Below are 18,857 nucleotides of genomic sequence, written 5' to 3'. Positions count from 1 at the left end.
CGCCCGCTCGCCCGGAGATCAATGAACGGGAAAATCCATTCCCGTTCGTTGATCTAGCCCCCGCAATGATCTGCTGCTTTTTTCAGAAACAGCGAGATCATTGTGAGCCTCCCAGCCTCCTACTGCTTCCTGTAAGCGTCCTTCCGGACGCTTACAGGTCGCATGTAAACAAACACTCTGTGGCCATCTTGTGGCCAAATAGTAAACTACACCCTAAAAGCATTTTACATATACAAACATTACAATTACACAATAAATTAACTCATTACCTCCCACACTCCCCAATTTTTATTTATTTTTTGTAATTAAAAAAAAAAAAAATACAATAAAAAAAAAAACATAAATAGTTACCTTAGGGACTGAACTTTTTAAATATTTATGTCAAGAGGGTATAACACTGTTACTTTATAAACTGCGGGCTTGTAATTAGGGATGGATGCAAAACTGAAAAAAATGCACCTTTATTTCCAAATAAAATATTGTCGCCAAACATTGTGATAGGGACATAATTGAAATGGTTTTATAACCGGGACAAATGGGTTAATATATTTCATGGGTTTTAATTACAGTAGCATGCTTTATTTAAAAACTATAATGGCCGAAAACTGAAAAATAATAATTTTTTCCCACATTTTTTCCTATTTCCCCATTAAAACACATTTAGAATAAAATAATTCTTGGCATAATGTCCCACCTAAAGAAAGCCTAATTGGTGGCGAAAAAAACAAGATATAGTTCATTTCATTGGGATAAGTAATAATAAAGTTATAGACGAATGAATGGAAGGAGCGCTGAAAGGTGAAAATTGCTCTGGTGGTCAGGGGGTAAAACCCCTCAGTGGTGAAATCGAATCTGACAAAGAATCATATGGTGTAGATGGGACTGATTCTGGCTCATTCTCCCAGCAGCTTATGACTCTTTGCACAAAGGACTCCCTGCACTGGGGTCTGTGTGGTTGCCTGGCAAGCATGTAAACACACATTGAGGAGCTCAGCAAAGCTCAGCTATTAGGGCTATAACAGCGATTCCTGCTAGAAGTGGGTTATACCACTGAAAACTAGGTAGGCAGCAGTTATGGTTGTGAAATGAAAGTAATAAAAAAAAACACTATTAACAAATAGATTAGCTTCCCAGTCCGTCATCCTTCACTATTTACATTACATGTTGTATTGATGAAACCATTCATTTTTTTAAAACTTTTTACACTATTTTAGAAGGATGTTTAATAGTTTATGCATAAACCACTTTTTATTTTTTTCCTCATTCGAGAAAGAACCCCTTTAAGGGCCTATTCAAATTGAATGCTGAAAAATTGATGAATTTTAACTGATTAGTTCTTCATTCTTCAAAGCATTTCATTGTGAAAAATGTTTCAGATAAAACACATATAATGTGAGCTGACCCATACAGAAACATGGACAGTGGACTGCATATCAGTTGTCCATTCAGTTATAACTGACAGCAACTAATTCAATGTGAATGGACCCTAACATGTGCAGTATGCCAGAAGTGACATTGACAAGCAAGTGCATGGATTACCTCCTTTACTTTCCAGTCAAAAGCCACGCCATTGTGCGCTGCACTGTCATTCCTTCTCCATTCTCCATAGCAACAGTAAACGTTGCTTGGCTGTACATCCCTGGTTGAGAACACATCCTAGTCCATTGAACTGAGGAATTAAAATATCTGTATATTAGGAGCGCCAAGCAACCCATGAATAAGCGTATGGCCTAGCATAGGAGGGCACATTCTGTAGGCTATGAACATTTCAAGGAAAAAGGACACCTACTTAACAATGGCGAGATGCACATATTGGACAAAGAAGAAAACGGGTTCATGAATAGGGAGAAAGAGAACATCTATTTCAAACCCTGAGCAACTATCTGTAAACAGGGAAGGAGGGGGCATTCAACATCATTTTTCATTACCTTGCAGTACACCCTATTTTTTTTTTTAAATCAGGTATAACAATGGTAACAGCAAAGACAGGCTGTTGCCACTGCAAATCACTACCCCAAATGCACTGCGAAGTGATCATGATTTCTTCTATTTATATGGTTAGGACTATAAATATTTGGACAGAGACAACGTTTTTTTTTAAATGTTGGGTCTGTAGAATGCCACAGTGAATTTTAAATGAAACAACTTCGATGCAGTTGAAGTGCAGACATTCAGCTTTAATTCAGTGGAATGAACAAAACGATTGCATGAAAATGTGAGCCCCTGAAATAAAGGGATTGTTAAAAAAAAAAAAAAAGCTTTAGTGGCCTCACATTTTTATGCAATTGTTTTATGCACCCCACTGCAAGTGCCCGGCCGACGTACGAGTGCAGCTGCAGGTGGTGAACTCACCGCCTTCAGCCTCCTGTCTGAAAGAAGCCTTATGCTGGGAATACACGGTTCGTTTCTGCCGTGCGTTTCTCCTCTCGATCATTTTTGTCGCTTGATGCAGTCGATTCTCTTATCTTCCGCTCATTTTTCTTACCTTTTTCCATTCACTTCTATCAAAAATCGAACGGCGAAAGAATCGAAAGGGAGATCGGACATGTCGTAAATTATCTATCGAATCATCTAATCACCTCAAAAACGAACCGTGTATTCCCAGCATAAGTGATAATTGGAGGGTGCTGCTTGGTGTATATATGCATGGGCTTCCATTACTGTATATGGAATCCTTCCTATCTGTACTGTAAGCAGCCTTTTCTGTATATTCAGGCTTATCTGCAGCTTGTAGGCCTTGAGAAAGGGAACATCTGGAATGATGCAGGACAGGCAGAGTATTTCTAAAGAATGTTATCATTTACATACAGTCATGCTGCAGTACCCTAAGGCTACACAGGCAATTTTATTCACTAAAGAGTAAAAGGTTTAACTCTTTGTTGACACCTGCCTCCTTTACACTCATCATATTGCAGATACGGGAAACGCCTACACGAAGTTACGTTTGTTGATGTCTAATGATTCATCTTACTGGTGTAGTCTTGGCCAGGAGTCTAATCTCCCAACCATCTCTCGCATCTACACCTAGATTGATGTTATCTCATATCTTTTTAAACAAAAATATTTTTAGTCTCAAGTGAGATTAACTACCCAAGATCAACAAAAGTTACTCCTTACATGCATTAGCTTTCATCACAATATGTTTAATATATTCAACTTTTTTAAAAATATATTTGTATTCATTTGGTTTCAGTTAAAAAAAAAAACATACAACAAATAGCGGCAAACCACAACGCCGCCGCAGCAGCAGCAACATTGATCTGCTATTCTAGACTATTATCCACTATCTAGTACAATACTCACATATATAATAATATAACAAGTATGATTGGTCTTGGTGTAGCTGCACTCTCTTCAGGGGCCTACCAAGTGAATCTTCAGCAACCATATAGGCTTCGGTAACTAATCTCAAGCTTCAGTTTGTAGTGTGATATCCACAGACCCCAAACGTTCCTACATTTTTTAGGACATCTTCGTTTTACCTATACATGTCTCAACCATATCAGTTCCTTATGGACATAGGAGACCCAGTCCCTTTTCAAGGGGGCGTTGGACTGTTTCCACTTCAGGATAATCATTTTGTAAGCATATGCTATCAGGGATTTGTAGGAGTAGAGAAGGCATCTCCATCCAGGAGCAGGACAATCGGTGTGAGAGGGATGCTAATCTCAAAAATTCTCTGTAATTTTCTGTAACTCAGAGCGTATCAGTGACCACTTCCATTGCACAATTGACTACATGTATAAAATCAGCTCCAGGTTGAGAGCATCTATTGCATAGCCCACTAGCCATGTTATCTATTTTCTGTATTATATTCAATTTTACTCCCACAGGACTTAAAGAAAACCTGAACTGAAAATTAAAAGTCAAAATAAGCATACACAAGTCATACTTTCCTTCCATGTAGTCTACTCCTCAGTGTCTTTCTCCTCTCCTGCGTCCTGTTTGTTCACTGCGATCAAGGGAATTTTCCGTCCTCCATTTTGAAAATGGCCATTACCCATAACAGCTTTCTGGTCAGCACACTGTTAAACTGTAACATCGCCCACTTGAGCCATAGGGAAACATGGACATTACCTGGTACATCAGTTTTCTCTCAGCTATAACTGACATCAACTGATATATAACTGACAGCAACTGATATATTTCAGTTCTGACAAAATGTTGTCAGAACTGGAAGGGATCATTGTCAGAAGAAAATGGTGCGCTTCTGAAAGGAACTGATGGCAAGGTAACTATGTAATGTTCATTTGAAGTTACCTCATGTGTTTATTTTAAATATTTTTACTCAGTACAGGTTCTCTTTAAAGAACACAATCTCTTGACCTTCGAGCTACCAAATTAACTTGTGGAACCTATATTTGAACTTCGACTTGTCCAGAGATCATACTGTTGAACGGGGCAAGGGTTTGGAAAAAAGTGGGAACATAAGTAATTTTAATATGCATCACCTTTCCCATATAGGGTAATGGTCCTGAACCTTATTCGTGACTACAACATTTCAAAAAGGGCTCCTGAGGACACAATAGTGTATGCAAAGTAGAAAACTTTATTAGCTAATACATGAAAACGAGACCAATTAAGCAAAGAACAATGGAGCTAAAAGAGCAACAGCGTTGTTGTCGTTAAAAACCAAATCCGCCATGCAATCCACACTGACACACCTCTCCATACACATCATTTAAAACAACGGGGTACCCCATAGATAGCACAATAGCACAGTCCACCTGAAAAAGGGCCCCAACAATATAGGGGAAGCAGCACAGAAATAACTTGGTGTAAAAGCGTGTCCAGTATAACCCGACCAGACGTATGCAAAGTCTCGTTCATGGAACCAGCATGCCTTCAAAATACATTCACTGTTTTTAGTGCCTATACTCACGACCTCCACAAAGTTTCCGTCGACAGCAGTGCACGAACAAACTTCACCTGGCTATATTGTGACAGCCGCACAGGTAGGCTGTTTATGCTAAAGTCCAATGGGGCTCCCCTTGGGATGTGAACCAGTGTGGAATCCACAATAGCACTTGCAGACCTTGATCTTGGGCTGCTGTACAGCCTGTGGAGCGCGTGTGCGCAATGACGTCTAGTGCGGCCAAGCCAGCTTGTCTCCACTGAGCATTATCATCCCCAAGTCCATCTACAAGCGTGGCGTCTCACGTGAGATCTTGGTGGATGAAGCGCTTCAGTTTAAGACGCCGAACATGCGCTCACAGGGGTTATTTTCAGCGCATCTCCACTTGGTGGATCGGAGGTCAGTGGGCTGGATGGCGGCAACCAATCGCCTACAAGTTTCGTTTGGCGTCACCAAGCTTCATCAGGGCCAAAGATCATACTGTACCTGCCAGTACCACGGACCTGCTTGAGTTTTGGTGGAAAAAGCACGAGCCGTCGCCAAGTGCTTGACAATGGTTTTTGGCTGGACCCACAGGAATAATGGCAAGGAGTAACAGGACGGGAAAGCCTCTGGATTATATAGAGGCTTCCATCTACCTAGTTAAGTACCCAAATTTGGCATTTTTTTCCCTACAGGTTTCCTTTCAGATATGAAAGGACACATGAAGTGAGAGGGATTTGGAGGCTGCCATATGTATTTCCTTTCCTTTGGAGTAAAGGTGCCCTTTAAGACTTACAATCCCCTCCTTTTTAAAATAAATCAGTAGGGGGTGAAATGTATGCTCCCCAAAAAAGGGGAGTGATAAGAAGCTGCTGTGACTGTGACACATACCAGGCTTACATACCTGGACACTCAGAATAAACTATCTCTGTTTCATAGAGCCGTCTTTTTTGCTTTTTGCAAATTCTGACAATTACCTGCATTGCTCATGATTCTAACCCGCTTTCAGCTTGTCCATGATGAACACAAAGCAGCTTAAAGCCTGTTCGTGAGCTGAAGTAGTCAGACAACTCAGTAAATTTGCTGTGTGTGTATGTGTAGTGCTGACATCACCGGCAAAATGGTAGCTCCCACGCAGGCACAAACACAGGCATTGTAATTCAGCAATGGGAAAGACATAACACTGGAAACAGACTGGGGTAAGCATGTACTTCAAAACCAGGTATAGTGAGCAAGATGCAAATAATTCTGAGATGCAAATTTATGCAAATTTTGTATGCAAACTTATGCAAAGTAGGCATTACAGTTCATGCACTATTTTAATGCACTATAAAATTGAGGCAGTAGGTATTTTCTTTTGGTATTTAGTAAAAAGTGCAATTTTTTTTGTAAAAATAGACACTTTCACATTTTTTTCTATTGAATGCATACAAAAATAATCCCCGAAACTTACTTTTGCTTTAAGATTGTTAAAAAATCAAAAAACAAACTGCTGAATCTATTTTCAGCGGCAGATTACACTCATTGTTAAACCTGTCAGAAAAGTGGAACAGCGATGGGAGATATTTGTCAATTTTACAGCACAGCAATGAAGATGGAGTCAGCAGCGGCGATACGTTTCACGAGACAGGTTTACAATAACAGTGCAGCTTTATTCCTAAGTCCTCCTCTGCTGTTCAGAAATAACAGCTGTAAAAGAATGATTGTCGGCTGCAGATTACAGATGCACCCCTTTATGCACAGATCTAATCACAAAGGCAATAATAAATCTGTGAGCAATGGATGCAGCACTGTGGTATCTGGGTGTCCAGGATTGCAGGTGCCGAAATCACAAATACTCGGGGGAAAAATTACTTCTTAATAAATTCACCAGCAGCATTTGCAGCAGGTAAGTTCCTACACGAGACAGACTGCACTTGCCCCAAATTTCCATGTATCCACATAACCCTTCATACTGTATCGGCTTTCATTATTAAATGAAACTACGGTGATGTTGAGAAATCTGCTATCTCTTCGGTATTATAGACCACAAGTATTAACAGCAAAGAAAATTTCAGTTTGTTTAACTTTTCTGTGCTGATAAAACCGTCAGATGGGAATGTGAAAGCATTGCAAAGACAAGCAGTTTGAGATTGCAGTCAGTTTGCAGCTAAGGCCAGCTTTGAGGGAAACCAGTCAACTTAAAGTGGACCCAAATTAAAAATATTTCATTCATTCATTTATTTATTTCTGAAATAAAATCTATTTTCTAAATTATAATAATAAATAGCAGCCTTTTTTCAGCTGCATGATGACAACTATAAAATATTTTACATTTATTGGAGGAACCCTCCCTTCCTTTCATATTGCCGGGACAGAATCCGGCAGACTGGTGGAGTAGATGGTGTCCGGCAAAGGAGGAATTGCTAATGGCTGCCACCTGTATAACCCTAGTTATGAGAAGAGAAGGGTGAAAAACATGCACTGAAATGCTCATAGGCTTGAAGGAGTGTTTATTTATCTTTGTATGTGTCAGAGTGGTGCAACTAAATATTTTGAATTAAAAAAATGTTTGGTTTGGGTCCGCTTTATTAAGTAAGTTTCTTGGAGGAAACCCATGCAAACACAGACAGAGCATGCACATTTAATACAGTTACTGTCCCAGTCCACGTTTAAACCAGGGACCCTTCTACTGCAGGGCAAGACTGCTATCCACTATGCCACCATGTTTCTAACAGGTTTTCCTTGAGGCCAGTTCTGCACTTGAGTTTAGCGTTGTGGTGCGATGCGCTGTCCCCTTTATATCGCAACACCAAAAAAGCGATTCCTATACACTGCAGCAGAATGGGCCGACAGAGTCATATGCATAGCTCCGCAAGCCGCTAGCACTCCCTTCGCAGCCATCACTGCCCCCACGCTCGGTGACCTACTCCCTGCTGGACAGGAAGTACGTCACTGGGATTCCCAGCTTTCCCGTTGTATTTGTGTTGTCCCCTGCATGAATACTGTACTGGGCCCCATACACTTTCTTTGCTGTTGCATTAGCCTGCGTGAGAAAGGGTAAGGCAACCAAAAAAAGTGCATAAGTGTAAAAAGGGCCTGAAGAGTTATTTCACTTAAATGTGACAAAATCAGTTAACATGGCACTAATAGTGTAACGGGCAGTGCTTCCCGACGTCAGTAACGGTAAAATTGCCATTTCGCTACCTGGGTACAGCAAATTTACCGTCCTTTCGTGCATCAGTCCCATTGACACCAACAAAACTCTACTAAAAAAAGCCGCCCTTCATAGTTTAAACAATCCAGTCCTCTGGAAAGCTGATTCTTGCCAGGTCAAAGGGTAGGGTTGGATCATGGTCAGGAGCATCACAAAAAGCAAGGCTCCATTTGATTTGTACAGTACAGTGCAGCTGCAGCTGTGGGAGTAATATTTTATCAAAATTTTGGGTAAGGTTTGATCTCATATGGAATAGGGCAAGGTGGAAAATGATAGCTATCAATCATTAATGAAATCTACAGTATGTAGCGTATCACAATAAAAGCAACATGCCCACAGTGAAGCATGGTGGTGGTAGTGTCGTCTTCTGGAGATGCTTTGGGTGACTTTCCATAAGCAAAGGAATTTTGTTTCAAAAAGGTTCTTGATCAAGAGTCCATGATCTGAAGATCGATAGCATTTGGTTTATGTAGCAAGACAATGATCTGAAGTGCAAGAGTGACCCTGTTAATGGTTGAAAAAACACAAAATTAAGGTTTTTGGGGTGCACTAATCAAAGTCCTGACGTGAACCTTACTCTGATGTTGTGGCGTGACTTTAAATGGGCAGTTCATAGTTCAAATTTCTCCACAAAGGTGAGACCTTGTAGCACTGGGTGCCCGGTTCGAATCCCAGCCAGGTCAACATCTGCAAGGAGCTTGTATGCTCTCCCCGTATCTGCGTTGGTTTCCTCTGGGCACTTTGGTTTCCTCTGGGCACTTTGGTTTCCTCCCACATACCAAAAACATACAGATAAGTCAATTGGCCCTAGACTATGATACATGCACTACATGATACATACATAGACATATAACTATGGTAGGGACTAGATTTGCGAGACTGTACAGCGATGTGTAATATGTCAGCGCTATAAAAATACTTAAATAAATAAATTAAAACAATCCTACAGAGAGAAGTGAGTCAGTTTTCCACAGTGATGCCAAAGACTAATCTCCTATTACCAGACACATTGGTGGCACAACCAAGTATTGGGTTCAGCAGGCACATGAGTAATATGATTGTTGGTGAACATTTCTTTTCCATCAATAGATCAAATGAGCATTCAAAGACATAAACACTGTGAGGGACAATCAATCACAAACTGCTGGCTGCACAGCAAAATCTCTCTTTTTCCTCTTCCACTCTGATTACACTTACCAGCAGGAAAATGTTTGTGTGTAGGGGTTTCACAGAAAAAAGAAGATCTATATGCACAAAGATATCTGCATGTACAGACACATGCAAATTCATAATGCCTTGTGTGTAAACAATGACGCATGTCCCATGTTTGTAAGATATTTACAGAGTAGGTCGGTCCCCTCACTCATAATATTTATATTAATGGGGAAAGCACTGCTGAAGAACATTATAATAACTACTACTGCATCTTTGAGCTGGAGATCAGAAGCAATATAACAACACTGTTCTCAAATTATTACTAAACTGTTTGCTATTAATGATAACAGTTAGCATTCCTCACTTGGCTATCTGATAGTGTTAGCTTTTGCCACAGGTAAAATCAGAGCAATGGTTTCAGTGTTAAATTTCTAGCTCAGCGGAAAGCACAGTGGCACAGCGGAAAGATGCTTCACCACTAACCTCACACAAAAGCCCAACTCTAACCAATGTCTTTGTACACAATCTATTGCTGACTACAGCTGGTACACCATACACCAGGGATAATTAATCAATGAAACATCCACTGTATGCTGACCAGTTTAGTTATGCTGGGAATACACGGTTAATTTTTTGGCTGATTAGATGGTTCGATAGATAATTTCCGACATGTCCGATCTCCCTTTCGATTCTTTTGCCACTCGATATCTGATAGAAGTGAACGGAAAAAGATAAGAAAAACAAGCAGAACATAAGAGAATCGACTGCAGAATTAAGCTGCGAAAACGATAGAGAGCAGAAACGCAAGGCAGAAACAAACCGTGTATTCCCAGCATAAGATACAAGAACCCAGTGGTGAAATCTGCCATGAACATTTCTAGGTGTATTTAAAAATCAGTAAGGGCTTGTTCACACCTAGAGTGTTTTCGCTATTTTTTAAGCGCCAGTTTTGAAAATTGCCTTAAAAGCGCTTATGCAATGAATCCTTATGGGACTGTTCATATCTGCGCGTTCTGTCTGCTTTCCCCTAAACAAAGCGCTGCCTGCACCATTTTTTGGGCGATTTTGCTACAATGGAAGCTATAGTAAAAACGTGAAACGCTCACAAAATAGCTTTATGCTGCGATTGTGTTCACGCTTTTAAGAATAAATACATTGTATTTATTCTTTTCCGGGAGAGTTCACTTCCTGACTCGCATTTGTGATGCAGTCAAAGTCTAGCCATGGTTGTCAAGTGACTTCTGGCTCTTAAAAGGAACCTGAGGTGAGAGTGATATGGAGGCTGCCACATTTATTTCCTTGTAAACAATCCCAGTTGCCTGACAGCCCTGTTGATCTTCTGGCATAAGTAATGCCTGAGTCATAACCCTGGAACAAGCATGTAGCTAATCCAGTAAAACCTGAGTCAAAAGTAATGGAGACACAGGACCAGGAGGACTGCCAGCAACTAGGATTGTTCAAAAGAAACTAAATATGGCAGCCTCCATATCCCTCTCACCTCAGGTTCCCTTTAGCAGGGGAATACACAGTCTGTTAGTGCAGATCAAGTAAAGCATTCCTATAGTGATCATTTACCTGCCATGTTACACCATTCGACATTAGACATTTCATCAGAAAACGTATTCAACATTCAATGTGCCACCATAGTGCACGCTAGCTTTGTACTGCACAATATACACACTACTGTACAAAGTAATGAGAACACACAAGGAACAGATGGATCCTGATCAATGCCTGATCAACACTTAGGCCTCTTTAACAGTGGGACGTTAAAGTCGCGCGTTATAAAAAATGACAACACAGGCTAACGCACAGAAATACAAAGTCTGTAGTGCACACGTTGCATTGTGTGTAACGTGTAGCAATATTTAGAAAGTGCTGCATGCTGTGCGTTTAGCAATGCATTTGCTGCTTTGTGTGTTGCACATGCTCAGTAATGTTTTTTGTTTTGTTTTTTAAATGTAATGCATGCGCCGTTTTCGTTACATCAGTATGCAACGAAAACGGCGCACCAAGAGACACATAACGTAGTACAACATAATGTCCAATTTCATAACCTACATGCACTGCATTTTCGGCACATTGTGCGACTTTAACGTCGCATCAAACGCAACGTCCCACTGTGAAAGAGGCCTTAGGATCAAATAATAATCAGGATTGCTGTAGTTTTTAAATGTAATTTTGTTAGATGTTGTGTCTCTATCAGTCTAACATCTATTATATTAAAATCACTGCACTCCCTTTTTCAGCCCAACTCACAGACATTTGATGATACTGGGGTACTGCGGTCTGAATAATTTAGGGGACAAAAGAAAACTTGATTCATTAGACCAGGCCACCTTCTTCCATCCCCTCATCCTGGCACTTACATGCCAATTGTGCACACTTGGATAGTGGCAAGGGGTGACCACGAGTGCTGTGACTGAGCCTACATAGGTTGAGGCAACATACAGTTGTGCTCATAAGTTTACATATCCTGGCAGAATGTATGATTTAACCATTTTTCATAGAATATTAATAACACAAAAACTTTTTCTTCACTCATGGCTATTGGTTGTTTAAAGAGACTCTGTAACATTAAAAAGATCCCCTGGGGGGTACTCACCTCGGGTGGGGGAAGCCTCCGGATCCTAATGAGGCTTCCCACGCCGTCCTCTGTCCCACGGGGGTCTCTCCGCAGCCCTCCGAACAGCCGGCGACTGTGCCGACTGTCATTTCAATATTTACCTTTGCTGGCTCCAGCGGGGGCGCTGTGGCGGCTTTCCATTCCGAACTACACGGAAATACCCGATCTCATTCGGGTCCGCTCTACTGCGCAGGCGCAGGAAACTTGCGCCTGCGCAGTAGAGCGGACCCGACGGCGATCGGGTATTTCCGTGTAGTTCGGAGCCGACAGCCGTCAGAGCGCCTGCGCAGGAGCCAGGAAGGTAAATATTGACGTCACCGCTGCCCGGACTCCACGGAGGGCTGCAGCGAGACCCCTGACGGATGGAGGACGGCGTGGGAAGCCTCATTAGGATCCGGAGGCTTCCCCCACCCGAGGTGAGTACCCCCCAGGGGATCTTTTTATGTTACAGTTCCTCTTTAAGGCTTCTTGCACACCAAGACGTTGTGTTAGGTGCCACGTTAAGGTCGCATAACGTGCACCTAACACAACGTATGGTGCTGCAAAAGCCGACGGTAGAGTGAGCCGCGTTCGGCGGCTCGATTCCTATAATGTCTCCCAGAGTGGCGCTGATTGGCCAGCGGGACCACGTGATGCGGAGCGAGACACTCCGCATCACGTGGTCCCGCCGGCCAATCAGCTGCCGCCAGTGCAGTGAATATTAAGTAGCCATGTGCGCGGCTACTGTAGCTGGCTCTCCCCGCCTCCTCTCCGCCCCCCACTGCGCATGTGCAAACAGTCTAACGCGGCTATAGCCGCTCCAACGCCGTAGCATGCTGCACTTTGCACCGAACGTGCAGCATTACATGTAACGCAACGTGGGCTGTGTGAACAGCCCACTTGTGTTACATTGCTGTGCGTTGGGGGAGCGTTACAGGCGCACTAACGTGCGCCTGTAACGTCTTGGTGTGTAAGCAGCCTAAAGCCATTTATTGTCAAACAACTGTCTTTACCCTTTTTAGAACATAACAGCAATGGAGACTGGACATAGACTTTAAAGGGGTTCTGTAGAGGCTAATAAAAACAAAAAACTAACAATTACCTCAGGCTTCTATTGGCTCCCTGCAGCTGTCATGTTCTGCGCCGTCCTCCTACAATTCTCCGTTCTCCGCCGCCGATCCAATTATTCATTTAACTAGACGAACACTGCTTACTCCCGCGCACGTCATCAGGAGCTTACTGCGCAGGCGCAGTACGAAGTTTTCTTGCACTGTGCCAACGCAGTAAGCTCCTGAAGAGCTTACTGCGTGAGGGAGCAAGCCGCAGTTTAGTTAGAAGCATAATTAGACCAGGACCGGCGGCGGGGAACGGACATGGCAGCTGCAGTGGGACGATAAAAGCCCCAGATAAGTGTCAGTTTTTTGTTTTTAATAGCCTCCACAGAACTCCTTTAATACAAAAACAAGCAGTGAGTTAGAGTAATGCAATCAGTTACAATGCAGTACTGTGGGCAGGGCCATAGAATTGTATGGGCATTGAGTTGACATGCAGAATTATTCTGCAACACAACTGACCACTCTGAACAGGGCCTAATTACTGCAAAGGAGACTGGACATAGATGTTAACTCAAAGCCTGCATGAAGCGAGTTAGAATAACCTGATCCATTACAACGCAGACATGTGAAGAGGCCCATAGAATTGTATGGGTAGTGAGTATGAAAGGACACTTAGGAGAACATGAAGCTAATACTGGTTGTTCAGTTGTTCTTCCTTCAGCTACTTTTGACAGATACTAAACAAAGCATCCCAGGGAGGTCCCTCATGACCTGCCATTCTGGAGATGCTTTGATTCAGTCACCTAGCTATCTAAATCTGCTGCTAATGTCTCTGTGCCACATCACAAGATGTGGTCTCTGGTCTCATGGAGTTCAAGCCTTGATAGGTCAGGGCACTTTTAACCACATAAGGGAAGATCTAAAGAACATTAGGTAGATTTCATGTTTTGGCTGATGATTGTAGTACTAGTATGATAGCCTGAGCTGGACTTGCACATTTACGGAGTGTTCTGCAGCACTCTGCAGTTAATTTTCTGGAAATCTAGCATATCACTAGCATATCCAATGAGCTAATAATGGCTATATGGACCATTAGGATTTGTCCGTACAGTGTAGTGCTTGGTTCATATAAATGACATGGAAATAGGGCACCTTGCTTTTGCTGAAGAAAAAAAAAAGCCATTGAGCTCAATATTCATAACCGCTCAGCAAAGATTGCTGGGGATTTCCTCTTGTGTACATCTCACACAACAGGGTTGGGGAACACTGCAGCACAAAACATTTTTGTTGGCACAGATAGTGTAGGGAGTCATTTAATACACAACCTATCAGAAACCTAGCAGATCGAGAGGGCGCTGTCCACCCAATCACATTAGTGGAATTTTCCTATGAGGTTTCCTGCAGGGTCCACTAAACTAGACTAATGCCACTTGACAACGGTTCTAACATTTCTCCACACTCTCCAAATCTAAAAGGTTTTGGTAAAAGTCACACTTTAACCTATTAAAACTACCCTAATTAATTAATCAAATTAATATGGGCTAATTATGCCAAAGTTCCTAGAACAACGTTTTCCCTTTAGAAAGGAAAAGGTCCAACACCTGACCTAATAACACTGAGGATGAGGAACACCAGCTACTAGTTCCAGTTTGTATGAGAGGCACAAAGGTCAATGGAGCGTACATTCTGAGCCCAGTTTTCTTGAGTACCTATATGCAGTGATGAGCATAAACAGAAAAAAATGGAATAACTACAATTTTTTGAATCACACTGCCTTGCTCTAAAGATCTAAATCAGCCACCACAAATTCTGGTTCCTGCAGAACCAAAATTTGCATGTTAGCCAAACTTTTAGGTCATCACTAAAAACGAACCTTTGTGACCATTCTGGGTGACAGTTTTGGAATGATCCTTGTACAGACATACTGCACAGCTCTCCGCTGAGTAGCAGAGATCACCGACGACCTCCTCAATGGCGCTGGGGGAGGGGGTCACTAGTACATGCTCTAAGTTTTCATCTGAGATGAACATAAATGATTGTTTCACAAACGCTAGGTTCACAGTGGGCATTGCGTTTCCTACATCAGCAGGAACTGAACTGGAAATATATATGTTGCACATAATTCGCACGTTGCATCGCATACAGTGAAGCATACAGTCAATTATTATTATTGATTTATAAAGCGCTGACAATGAAAAGTATGCTTCACTGCTACTTTTAACAGGCGCATTTTGTGGTACCCCACGCCGTTATACCGCAACACACCCGATCACCCTGTGAACCTAGCCTATGGAAAACCTAAAACGTGTGTGTACCTTTTGTCAAGGTCTTTGCAGTAGCTGGCAATCCATGGTACCCTGCAATGCATTTTGCTGCAGTGAAATACATTTCAAGCAGGAATCTCATTTGCGTGGCTAGTTCACAAGTGCAAGATAAACTGACCATGCAGCATAATGTACTGGCGTCATTAATGTGTCCTAAAAACTATCCCAGTAGGAATGAATGGACACCTATCAGCCTCATGAAAGAAGAAGTATTTCTATAGCAGAGCAATTCTCCGCAACACACAATCCCCCAGCATACTCTTTTGCATGCTTACAGTAGATGGTACACTATAAAATAAAACCACATCATTTGCAGCAACTGCCATAAAACCAGCCCAGGTGCACGTCCAACCCGTCCAATACCATTGTGATGCTGTCACTTTATGGAGCATTCCTGCAGCTTTACTGGCAGACAGTATACAAGTATACTATTAAAAAAGAACTGCAGTCATTTGAAGTATTTTAAGAGCTCTGAAATAGTTGCAACAAGAATGTTTTCTATATGATTTTTTTTTAGCATTTAGATTTGATTGGCCACCCTATGAAGAGGCTGCTGTGAGCCCCTTGAGAATGTCCTTAGCCAGCCAGATGACTGCATTGAGCAACGATTAGGTTAACAATCGCTCTGCCCGTTGAAATCAGCAACGCCCCTCTGTCAGTAAAACAGGACAAAAATGGAACATTTTAGGCCAAAACTCCATCTTTTCCCCATGCTCTGGTGCACTTACATAATAAGCTGAGGAATGTCATGCAGGGAGCCGGGCTGCATCGCGCAGGACGGTACACTTACCTGGCTGGAAGTACTTGGCGCTCTGTCCTATGCAGCTCTTCTCTCCTTCTCTGTTCTGCAGGCAGGATGTGGCAACAAAACAAGAGGCAGATAAAAACTGCAAACACGGGGTGACAACAAGGGGGCGGCGAAGATTAGAAAAGTCTCAATGCAAAAAATGCAGGCGAGCCAGGAAGTGAAACTTTAGCAGTGTGATAATAGCGCCTGCATGTCTTCTGCGCGGCGGCTGGGAGATCACAGAGAGCAGGTTTGAGTCAGAGAAGCTGAAGGAACTCCAGTCAGATCACACCCTCTGAAAGCCGGCCGCTCCCCCAAACATACATACATGACACACTACTAGAGGTGCCCGAGGACTCCCTGCCTGCTTACTACTGTACGTGTCTGATCTTTGTACTCTCCAGGAAGAGGCTGCCTCCTCTCTGACCAAACACTTCACTGCTTCACATCTGCTCAGCTCTGACAGGGGATGGGGGAATCCTCTGCTGCAGACTCGTCTCCCAGCCAGCAACTGCCTGTGTTCCTAATGTGCTTATACAGCGAAATCGTCTGCCTATTAAATGCCCAAAAAACAAGCATGCTGATAGCAGCAGGTCACCCTTCCTCACTATATTGTTACAATTTGCAGTGTGTGGGATAAATGAATTCTGGAAATATCCATACAGGAGACATTCTGTGTGCATAAGACTGGAGAGGACAAATGAGCTATGCTGGTGACCTTTTAATTTGAAGTATTTCTTTGTTATCTTGGAAATTGTGTATGCTTTCACTCATGCTTGTCAGACAACTTGGACTTCCACCAGCATTTCTTCATCCGTACACCATAGAAAATCATTGCAGGCATTGTCCAATGCACTTCTGTCACAAAAAAGGCACAGAAATCCATGTGTTCCCCCCCCCCCCCCCCCCAAAAAAAAGACCCCATGCATCTGTGTTTTGTTTTGTTTTGTATCTTATGTATGAAACTCTCATTGACGGTGTGAATATTATTTTCAAATAGTCATTGAGGCTGGGCGAACACATAGCAAAAACACTAGCGTTGCGGAAAACGCTGTGTTTTTGCCGCTAGTGGAAGTCTATTGGCCGCAAGAAAAAACACATATAAAAAATGCATATGTGTTTTCAAACATGCATTTTTAAAAACGCAGGTTCTGCTGCATAATATTGAAAAACGCACATAATGAAAGTTAATGGGAACACAATGGTATATGTTTTTCATGCGGTTTCCATGCGTTTTTATGTGTTTTTGTAAAAAAAAAATTGTTTTGTGATGTATTTCCGCTTCCTGTTGTCTTCCTAATAATTTGCGTAAAACGCATATGTGTTTTGTATATGCGAACTGCAAATGCATTAAAACGCTTGAAAAACACACACAGGTGCACACAACATTAAGATGGCATAAAACACAGCCTTTCACGCTATGTTATGTGGGCACCTAGCTAGGCAGCTACAAAACGGGTGCTAGAGAAGAGTCGTGCATCCTTCCCCTGTTCACACGCTGCGACCTACGCGCCCATTACCTGCGCCTGTCTCACACACTAAGTCATTTGTGTCTTTCGCCGCAGCTCCAGTCTTTCCAGCGGTGCCGCTGGCAGCATTTAAGGATCCCCACCCTCAATGGGTCGGCGTCTCCTGTGCATGCGTGGGCGCAAACGTCACCGGGAGCATACTGCACCTGCGCAATACTATTGCAGTTCTGTGCAGGCGCACACCCGTGCATGTGCAGAAGACACTGAACCATGAGGGGTTGCCGATCCTTAGAGGCTGCGAATGGGACCCCGGAGAAGACCGGAGCTGCGGCAAGGGGCACAAATGACTTCTAGGGGCTGGGAGAAACCACAGGTAATTAAAGTGTACCAGAGATCAAGGTATAGTCAGAATCAATACTTACCCGTGGCTTCCTTCCGCCCCATTAACACATGTGAGTCCCTCGGCATCCTCCTGCGGTCTGCCGTTCCGCCGCGATCAACCCCGGTAACTTGCTCAGTTGTGTTCAGTCTGGGTCTTCTGCACATGTGTGGACCTACAGCACATGCGCAGGAGACCCAGACTGACGTCATTGAGCAAGTTACCGGGGCTGATTGCGGCTGAACAGCAGACCGCAGGAGGACGGTGTGGGACTCACATAAGTTTATGGGGTGGGAGGAAGCCACGGGTAAGTATCGATTCTGACTATTCCTTGATCTCTGGTTTCCTTTTAGGATAGACTTTATTGTTTGCCCCAGATATCCTTTAAGGAAATCATTGATAATGTGATCATTGAGGATCCATTGGGCCCACCAGCTTCTCTTCTTCACTTACAATTGCCCCGATAAGAATCTTTAAAATACAGGGGTTGGACAAAATAATGGAAACGCCTAACATTTTGGCATCATGATCTTTGAACATGTGAAAACGTGATATTTTTTTTGTTTATTATTTTTGTTATTTGATATGTTTAATTAAAGTAATTGTTTTTTACAGACATTTAAAAAAAAAGTTGGTTATAATTTATAAAAATGGCAGATCTCTCAGACTTTCAAAGAGGCCATATTGTTGGTGCTCGTATGGCAGGCGCTACTGTAACTGAAACTGCCCGAATGCTTGGCATTTCAAGAGGTACTGTCTCAAAAGTAATGACTGCCTTTGAAAGAGAAGGAAAAAAACGTCCTCAGCAAAGCACAGTTGTGGCCAAAAGTCGAAGTTGTCTGAGAGAGACCGTCGGACTCTAAATCCAATTGTTAGAAAAGCTCACAAGACCACAGCTCCTAAAATCACTGCAAAGCTGAATGAACACCTACAGAACCCAGTTTCCACAAAAACTGTTAGTCGGGAGCTGCACACATCTGGATTCCACAGAAGAACTGCAATTAGAAAACCTCTGCTCTCAAAGACAAATGTTTCAAAGTGTTTAGAGTG

At 42.6% G+C, this 18,857-nt stretch overlaps 1 protein-coding gene across 3 annotated transcripts in view; it reads right to left on the bottom strand.

Annotated features, from left to right (window-relative positions):
- The window catches only part of DGKA (diacylglycerol kinase alpha), a 245,608-nt gene extending 229,144 nt beyond the window's left edge, over nt 1-16,464 (bottom strand). For all 3 annotated transcript variants that reach the window (XM_068267592.1, XM_068267591.1, XM_068267594.1), the window contains exon 1: nt 15,963-16,464. The gene's annotated coding sequence lies outside the window, so the exon portion shown is untranslated. The remainder of the gene's footprint in view (nt 1-15,962) is intronic.
- Nucleotides 16,465-18,857: the final 2,393 nt, after the last annotated feature.

This window comes from Hyperolius riggenbachi, chromosome 2, assembly GCF_040937935.1.
Source record: "Hyperolius riggenbachi isolate aHypRig1 chromosome 2, aHypRig1.pri, whole genome shotgun sequence".
Lineage (NCBI taxonomy): Eukaryota > Metazoa > Chordata > Amphibia > Anura > Hyperoliidae > Hyperolius > Hyperolius riggenbachi.
The sequence above is the reverse complement of the archived record's forward strand: the minus strand, read 5'-3'. Positions and strand labels throughout refer to the sequence as shown.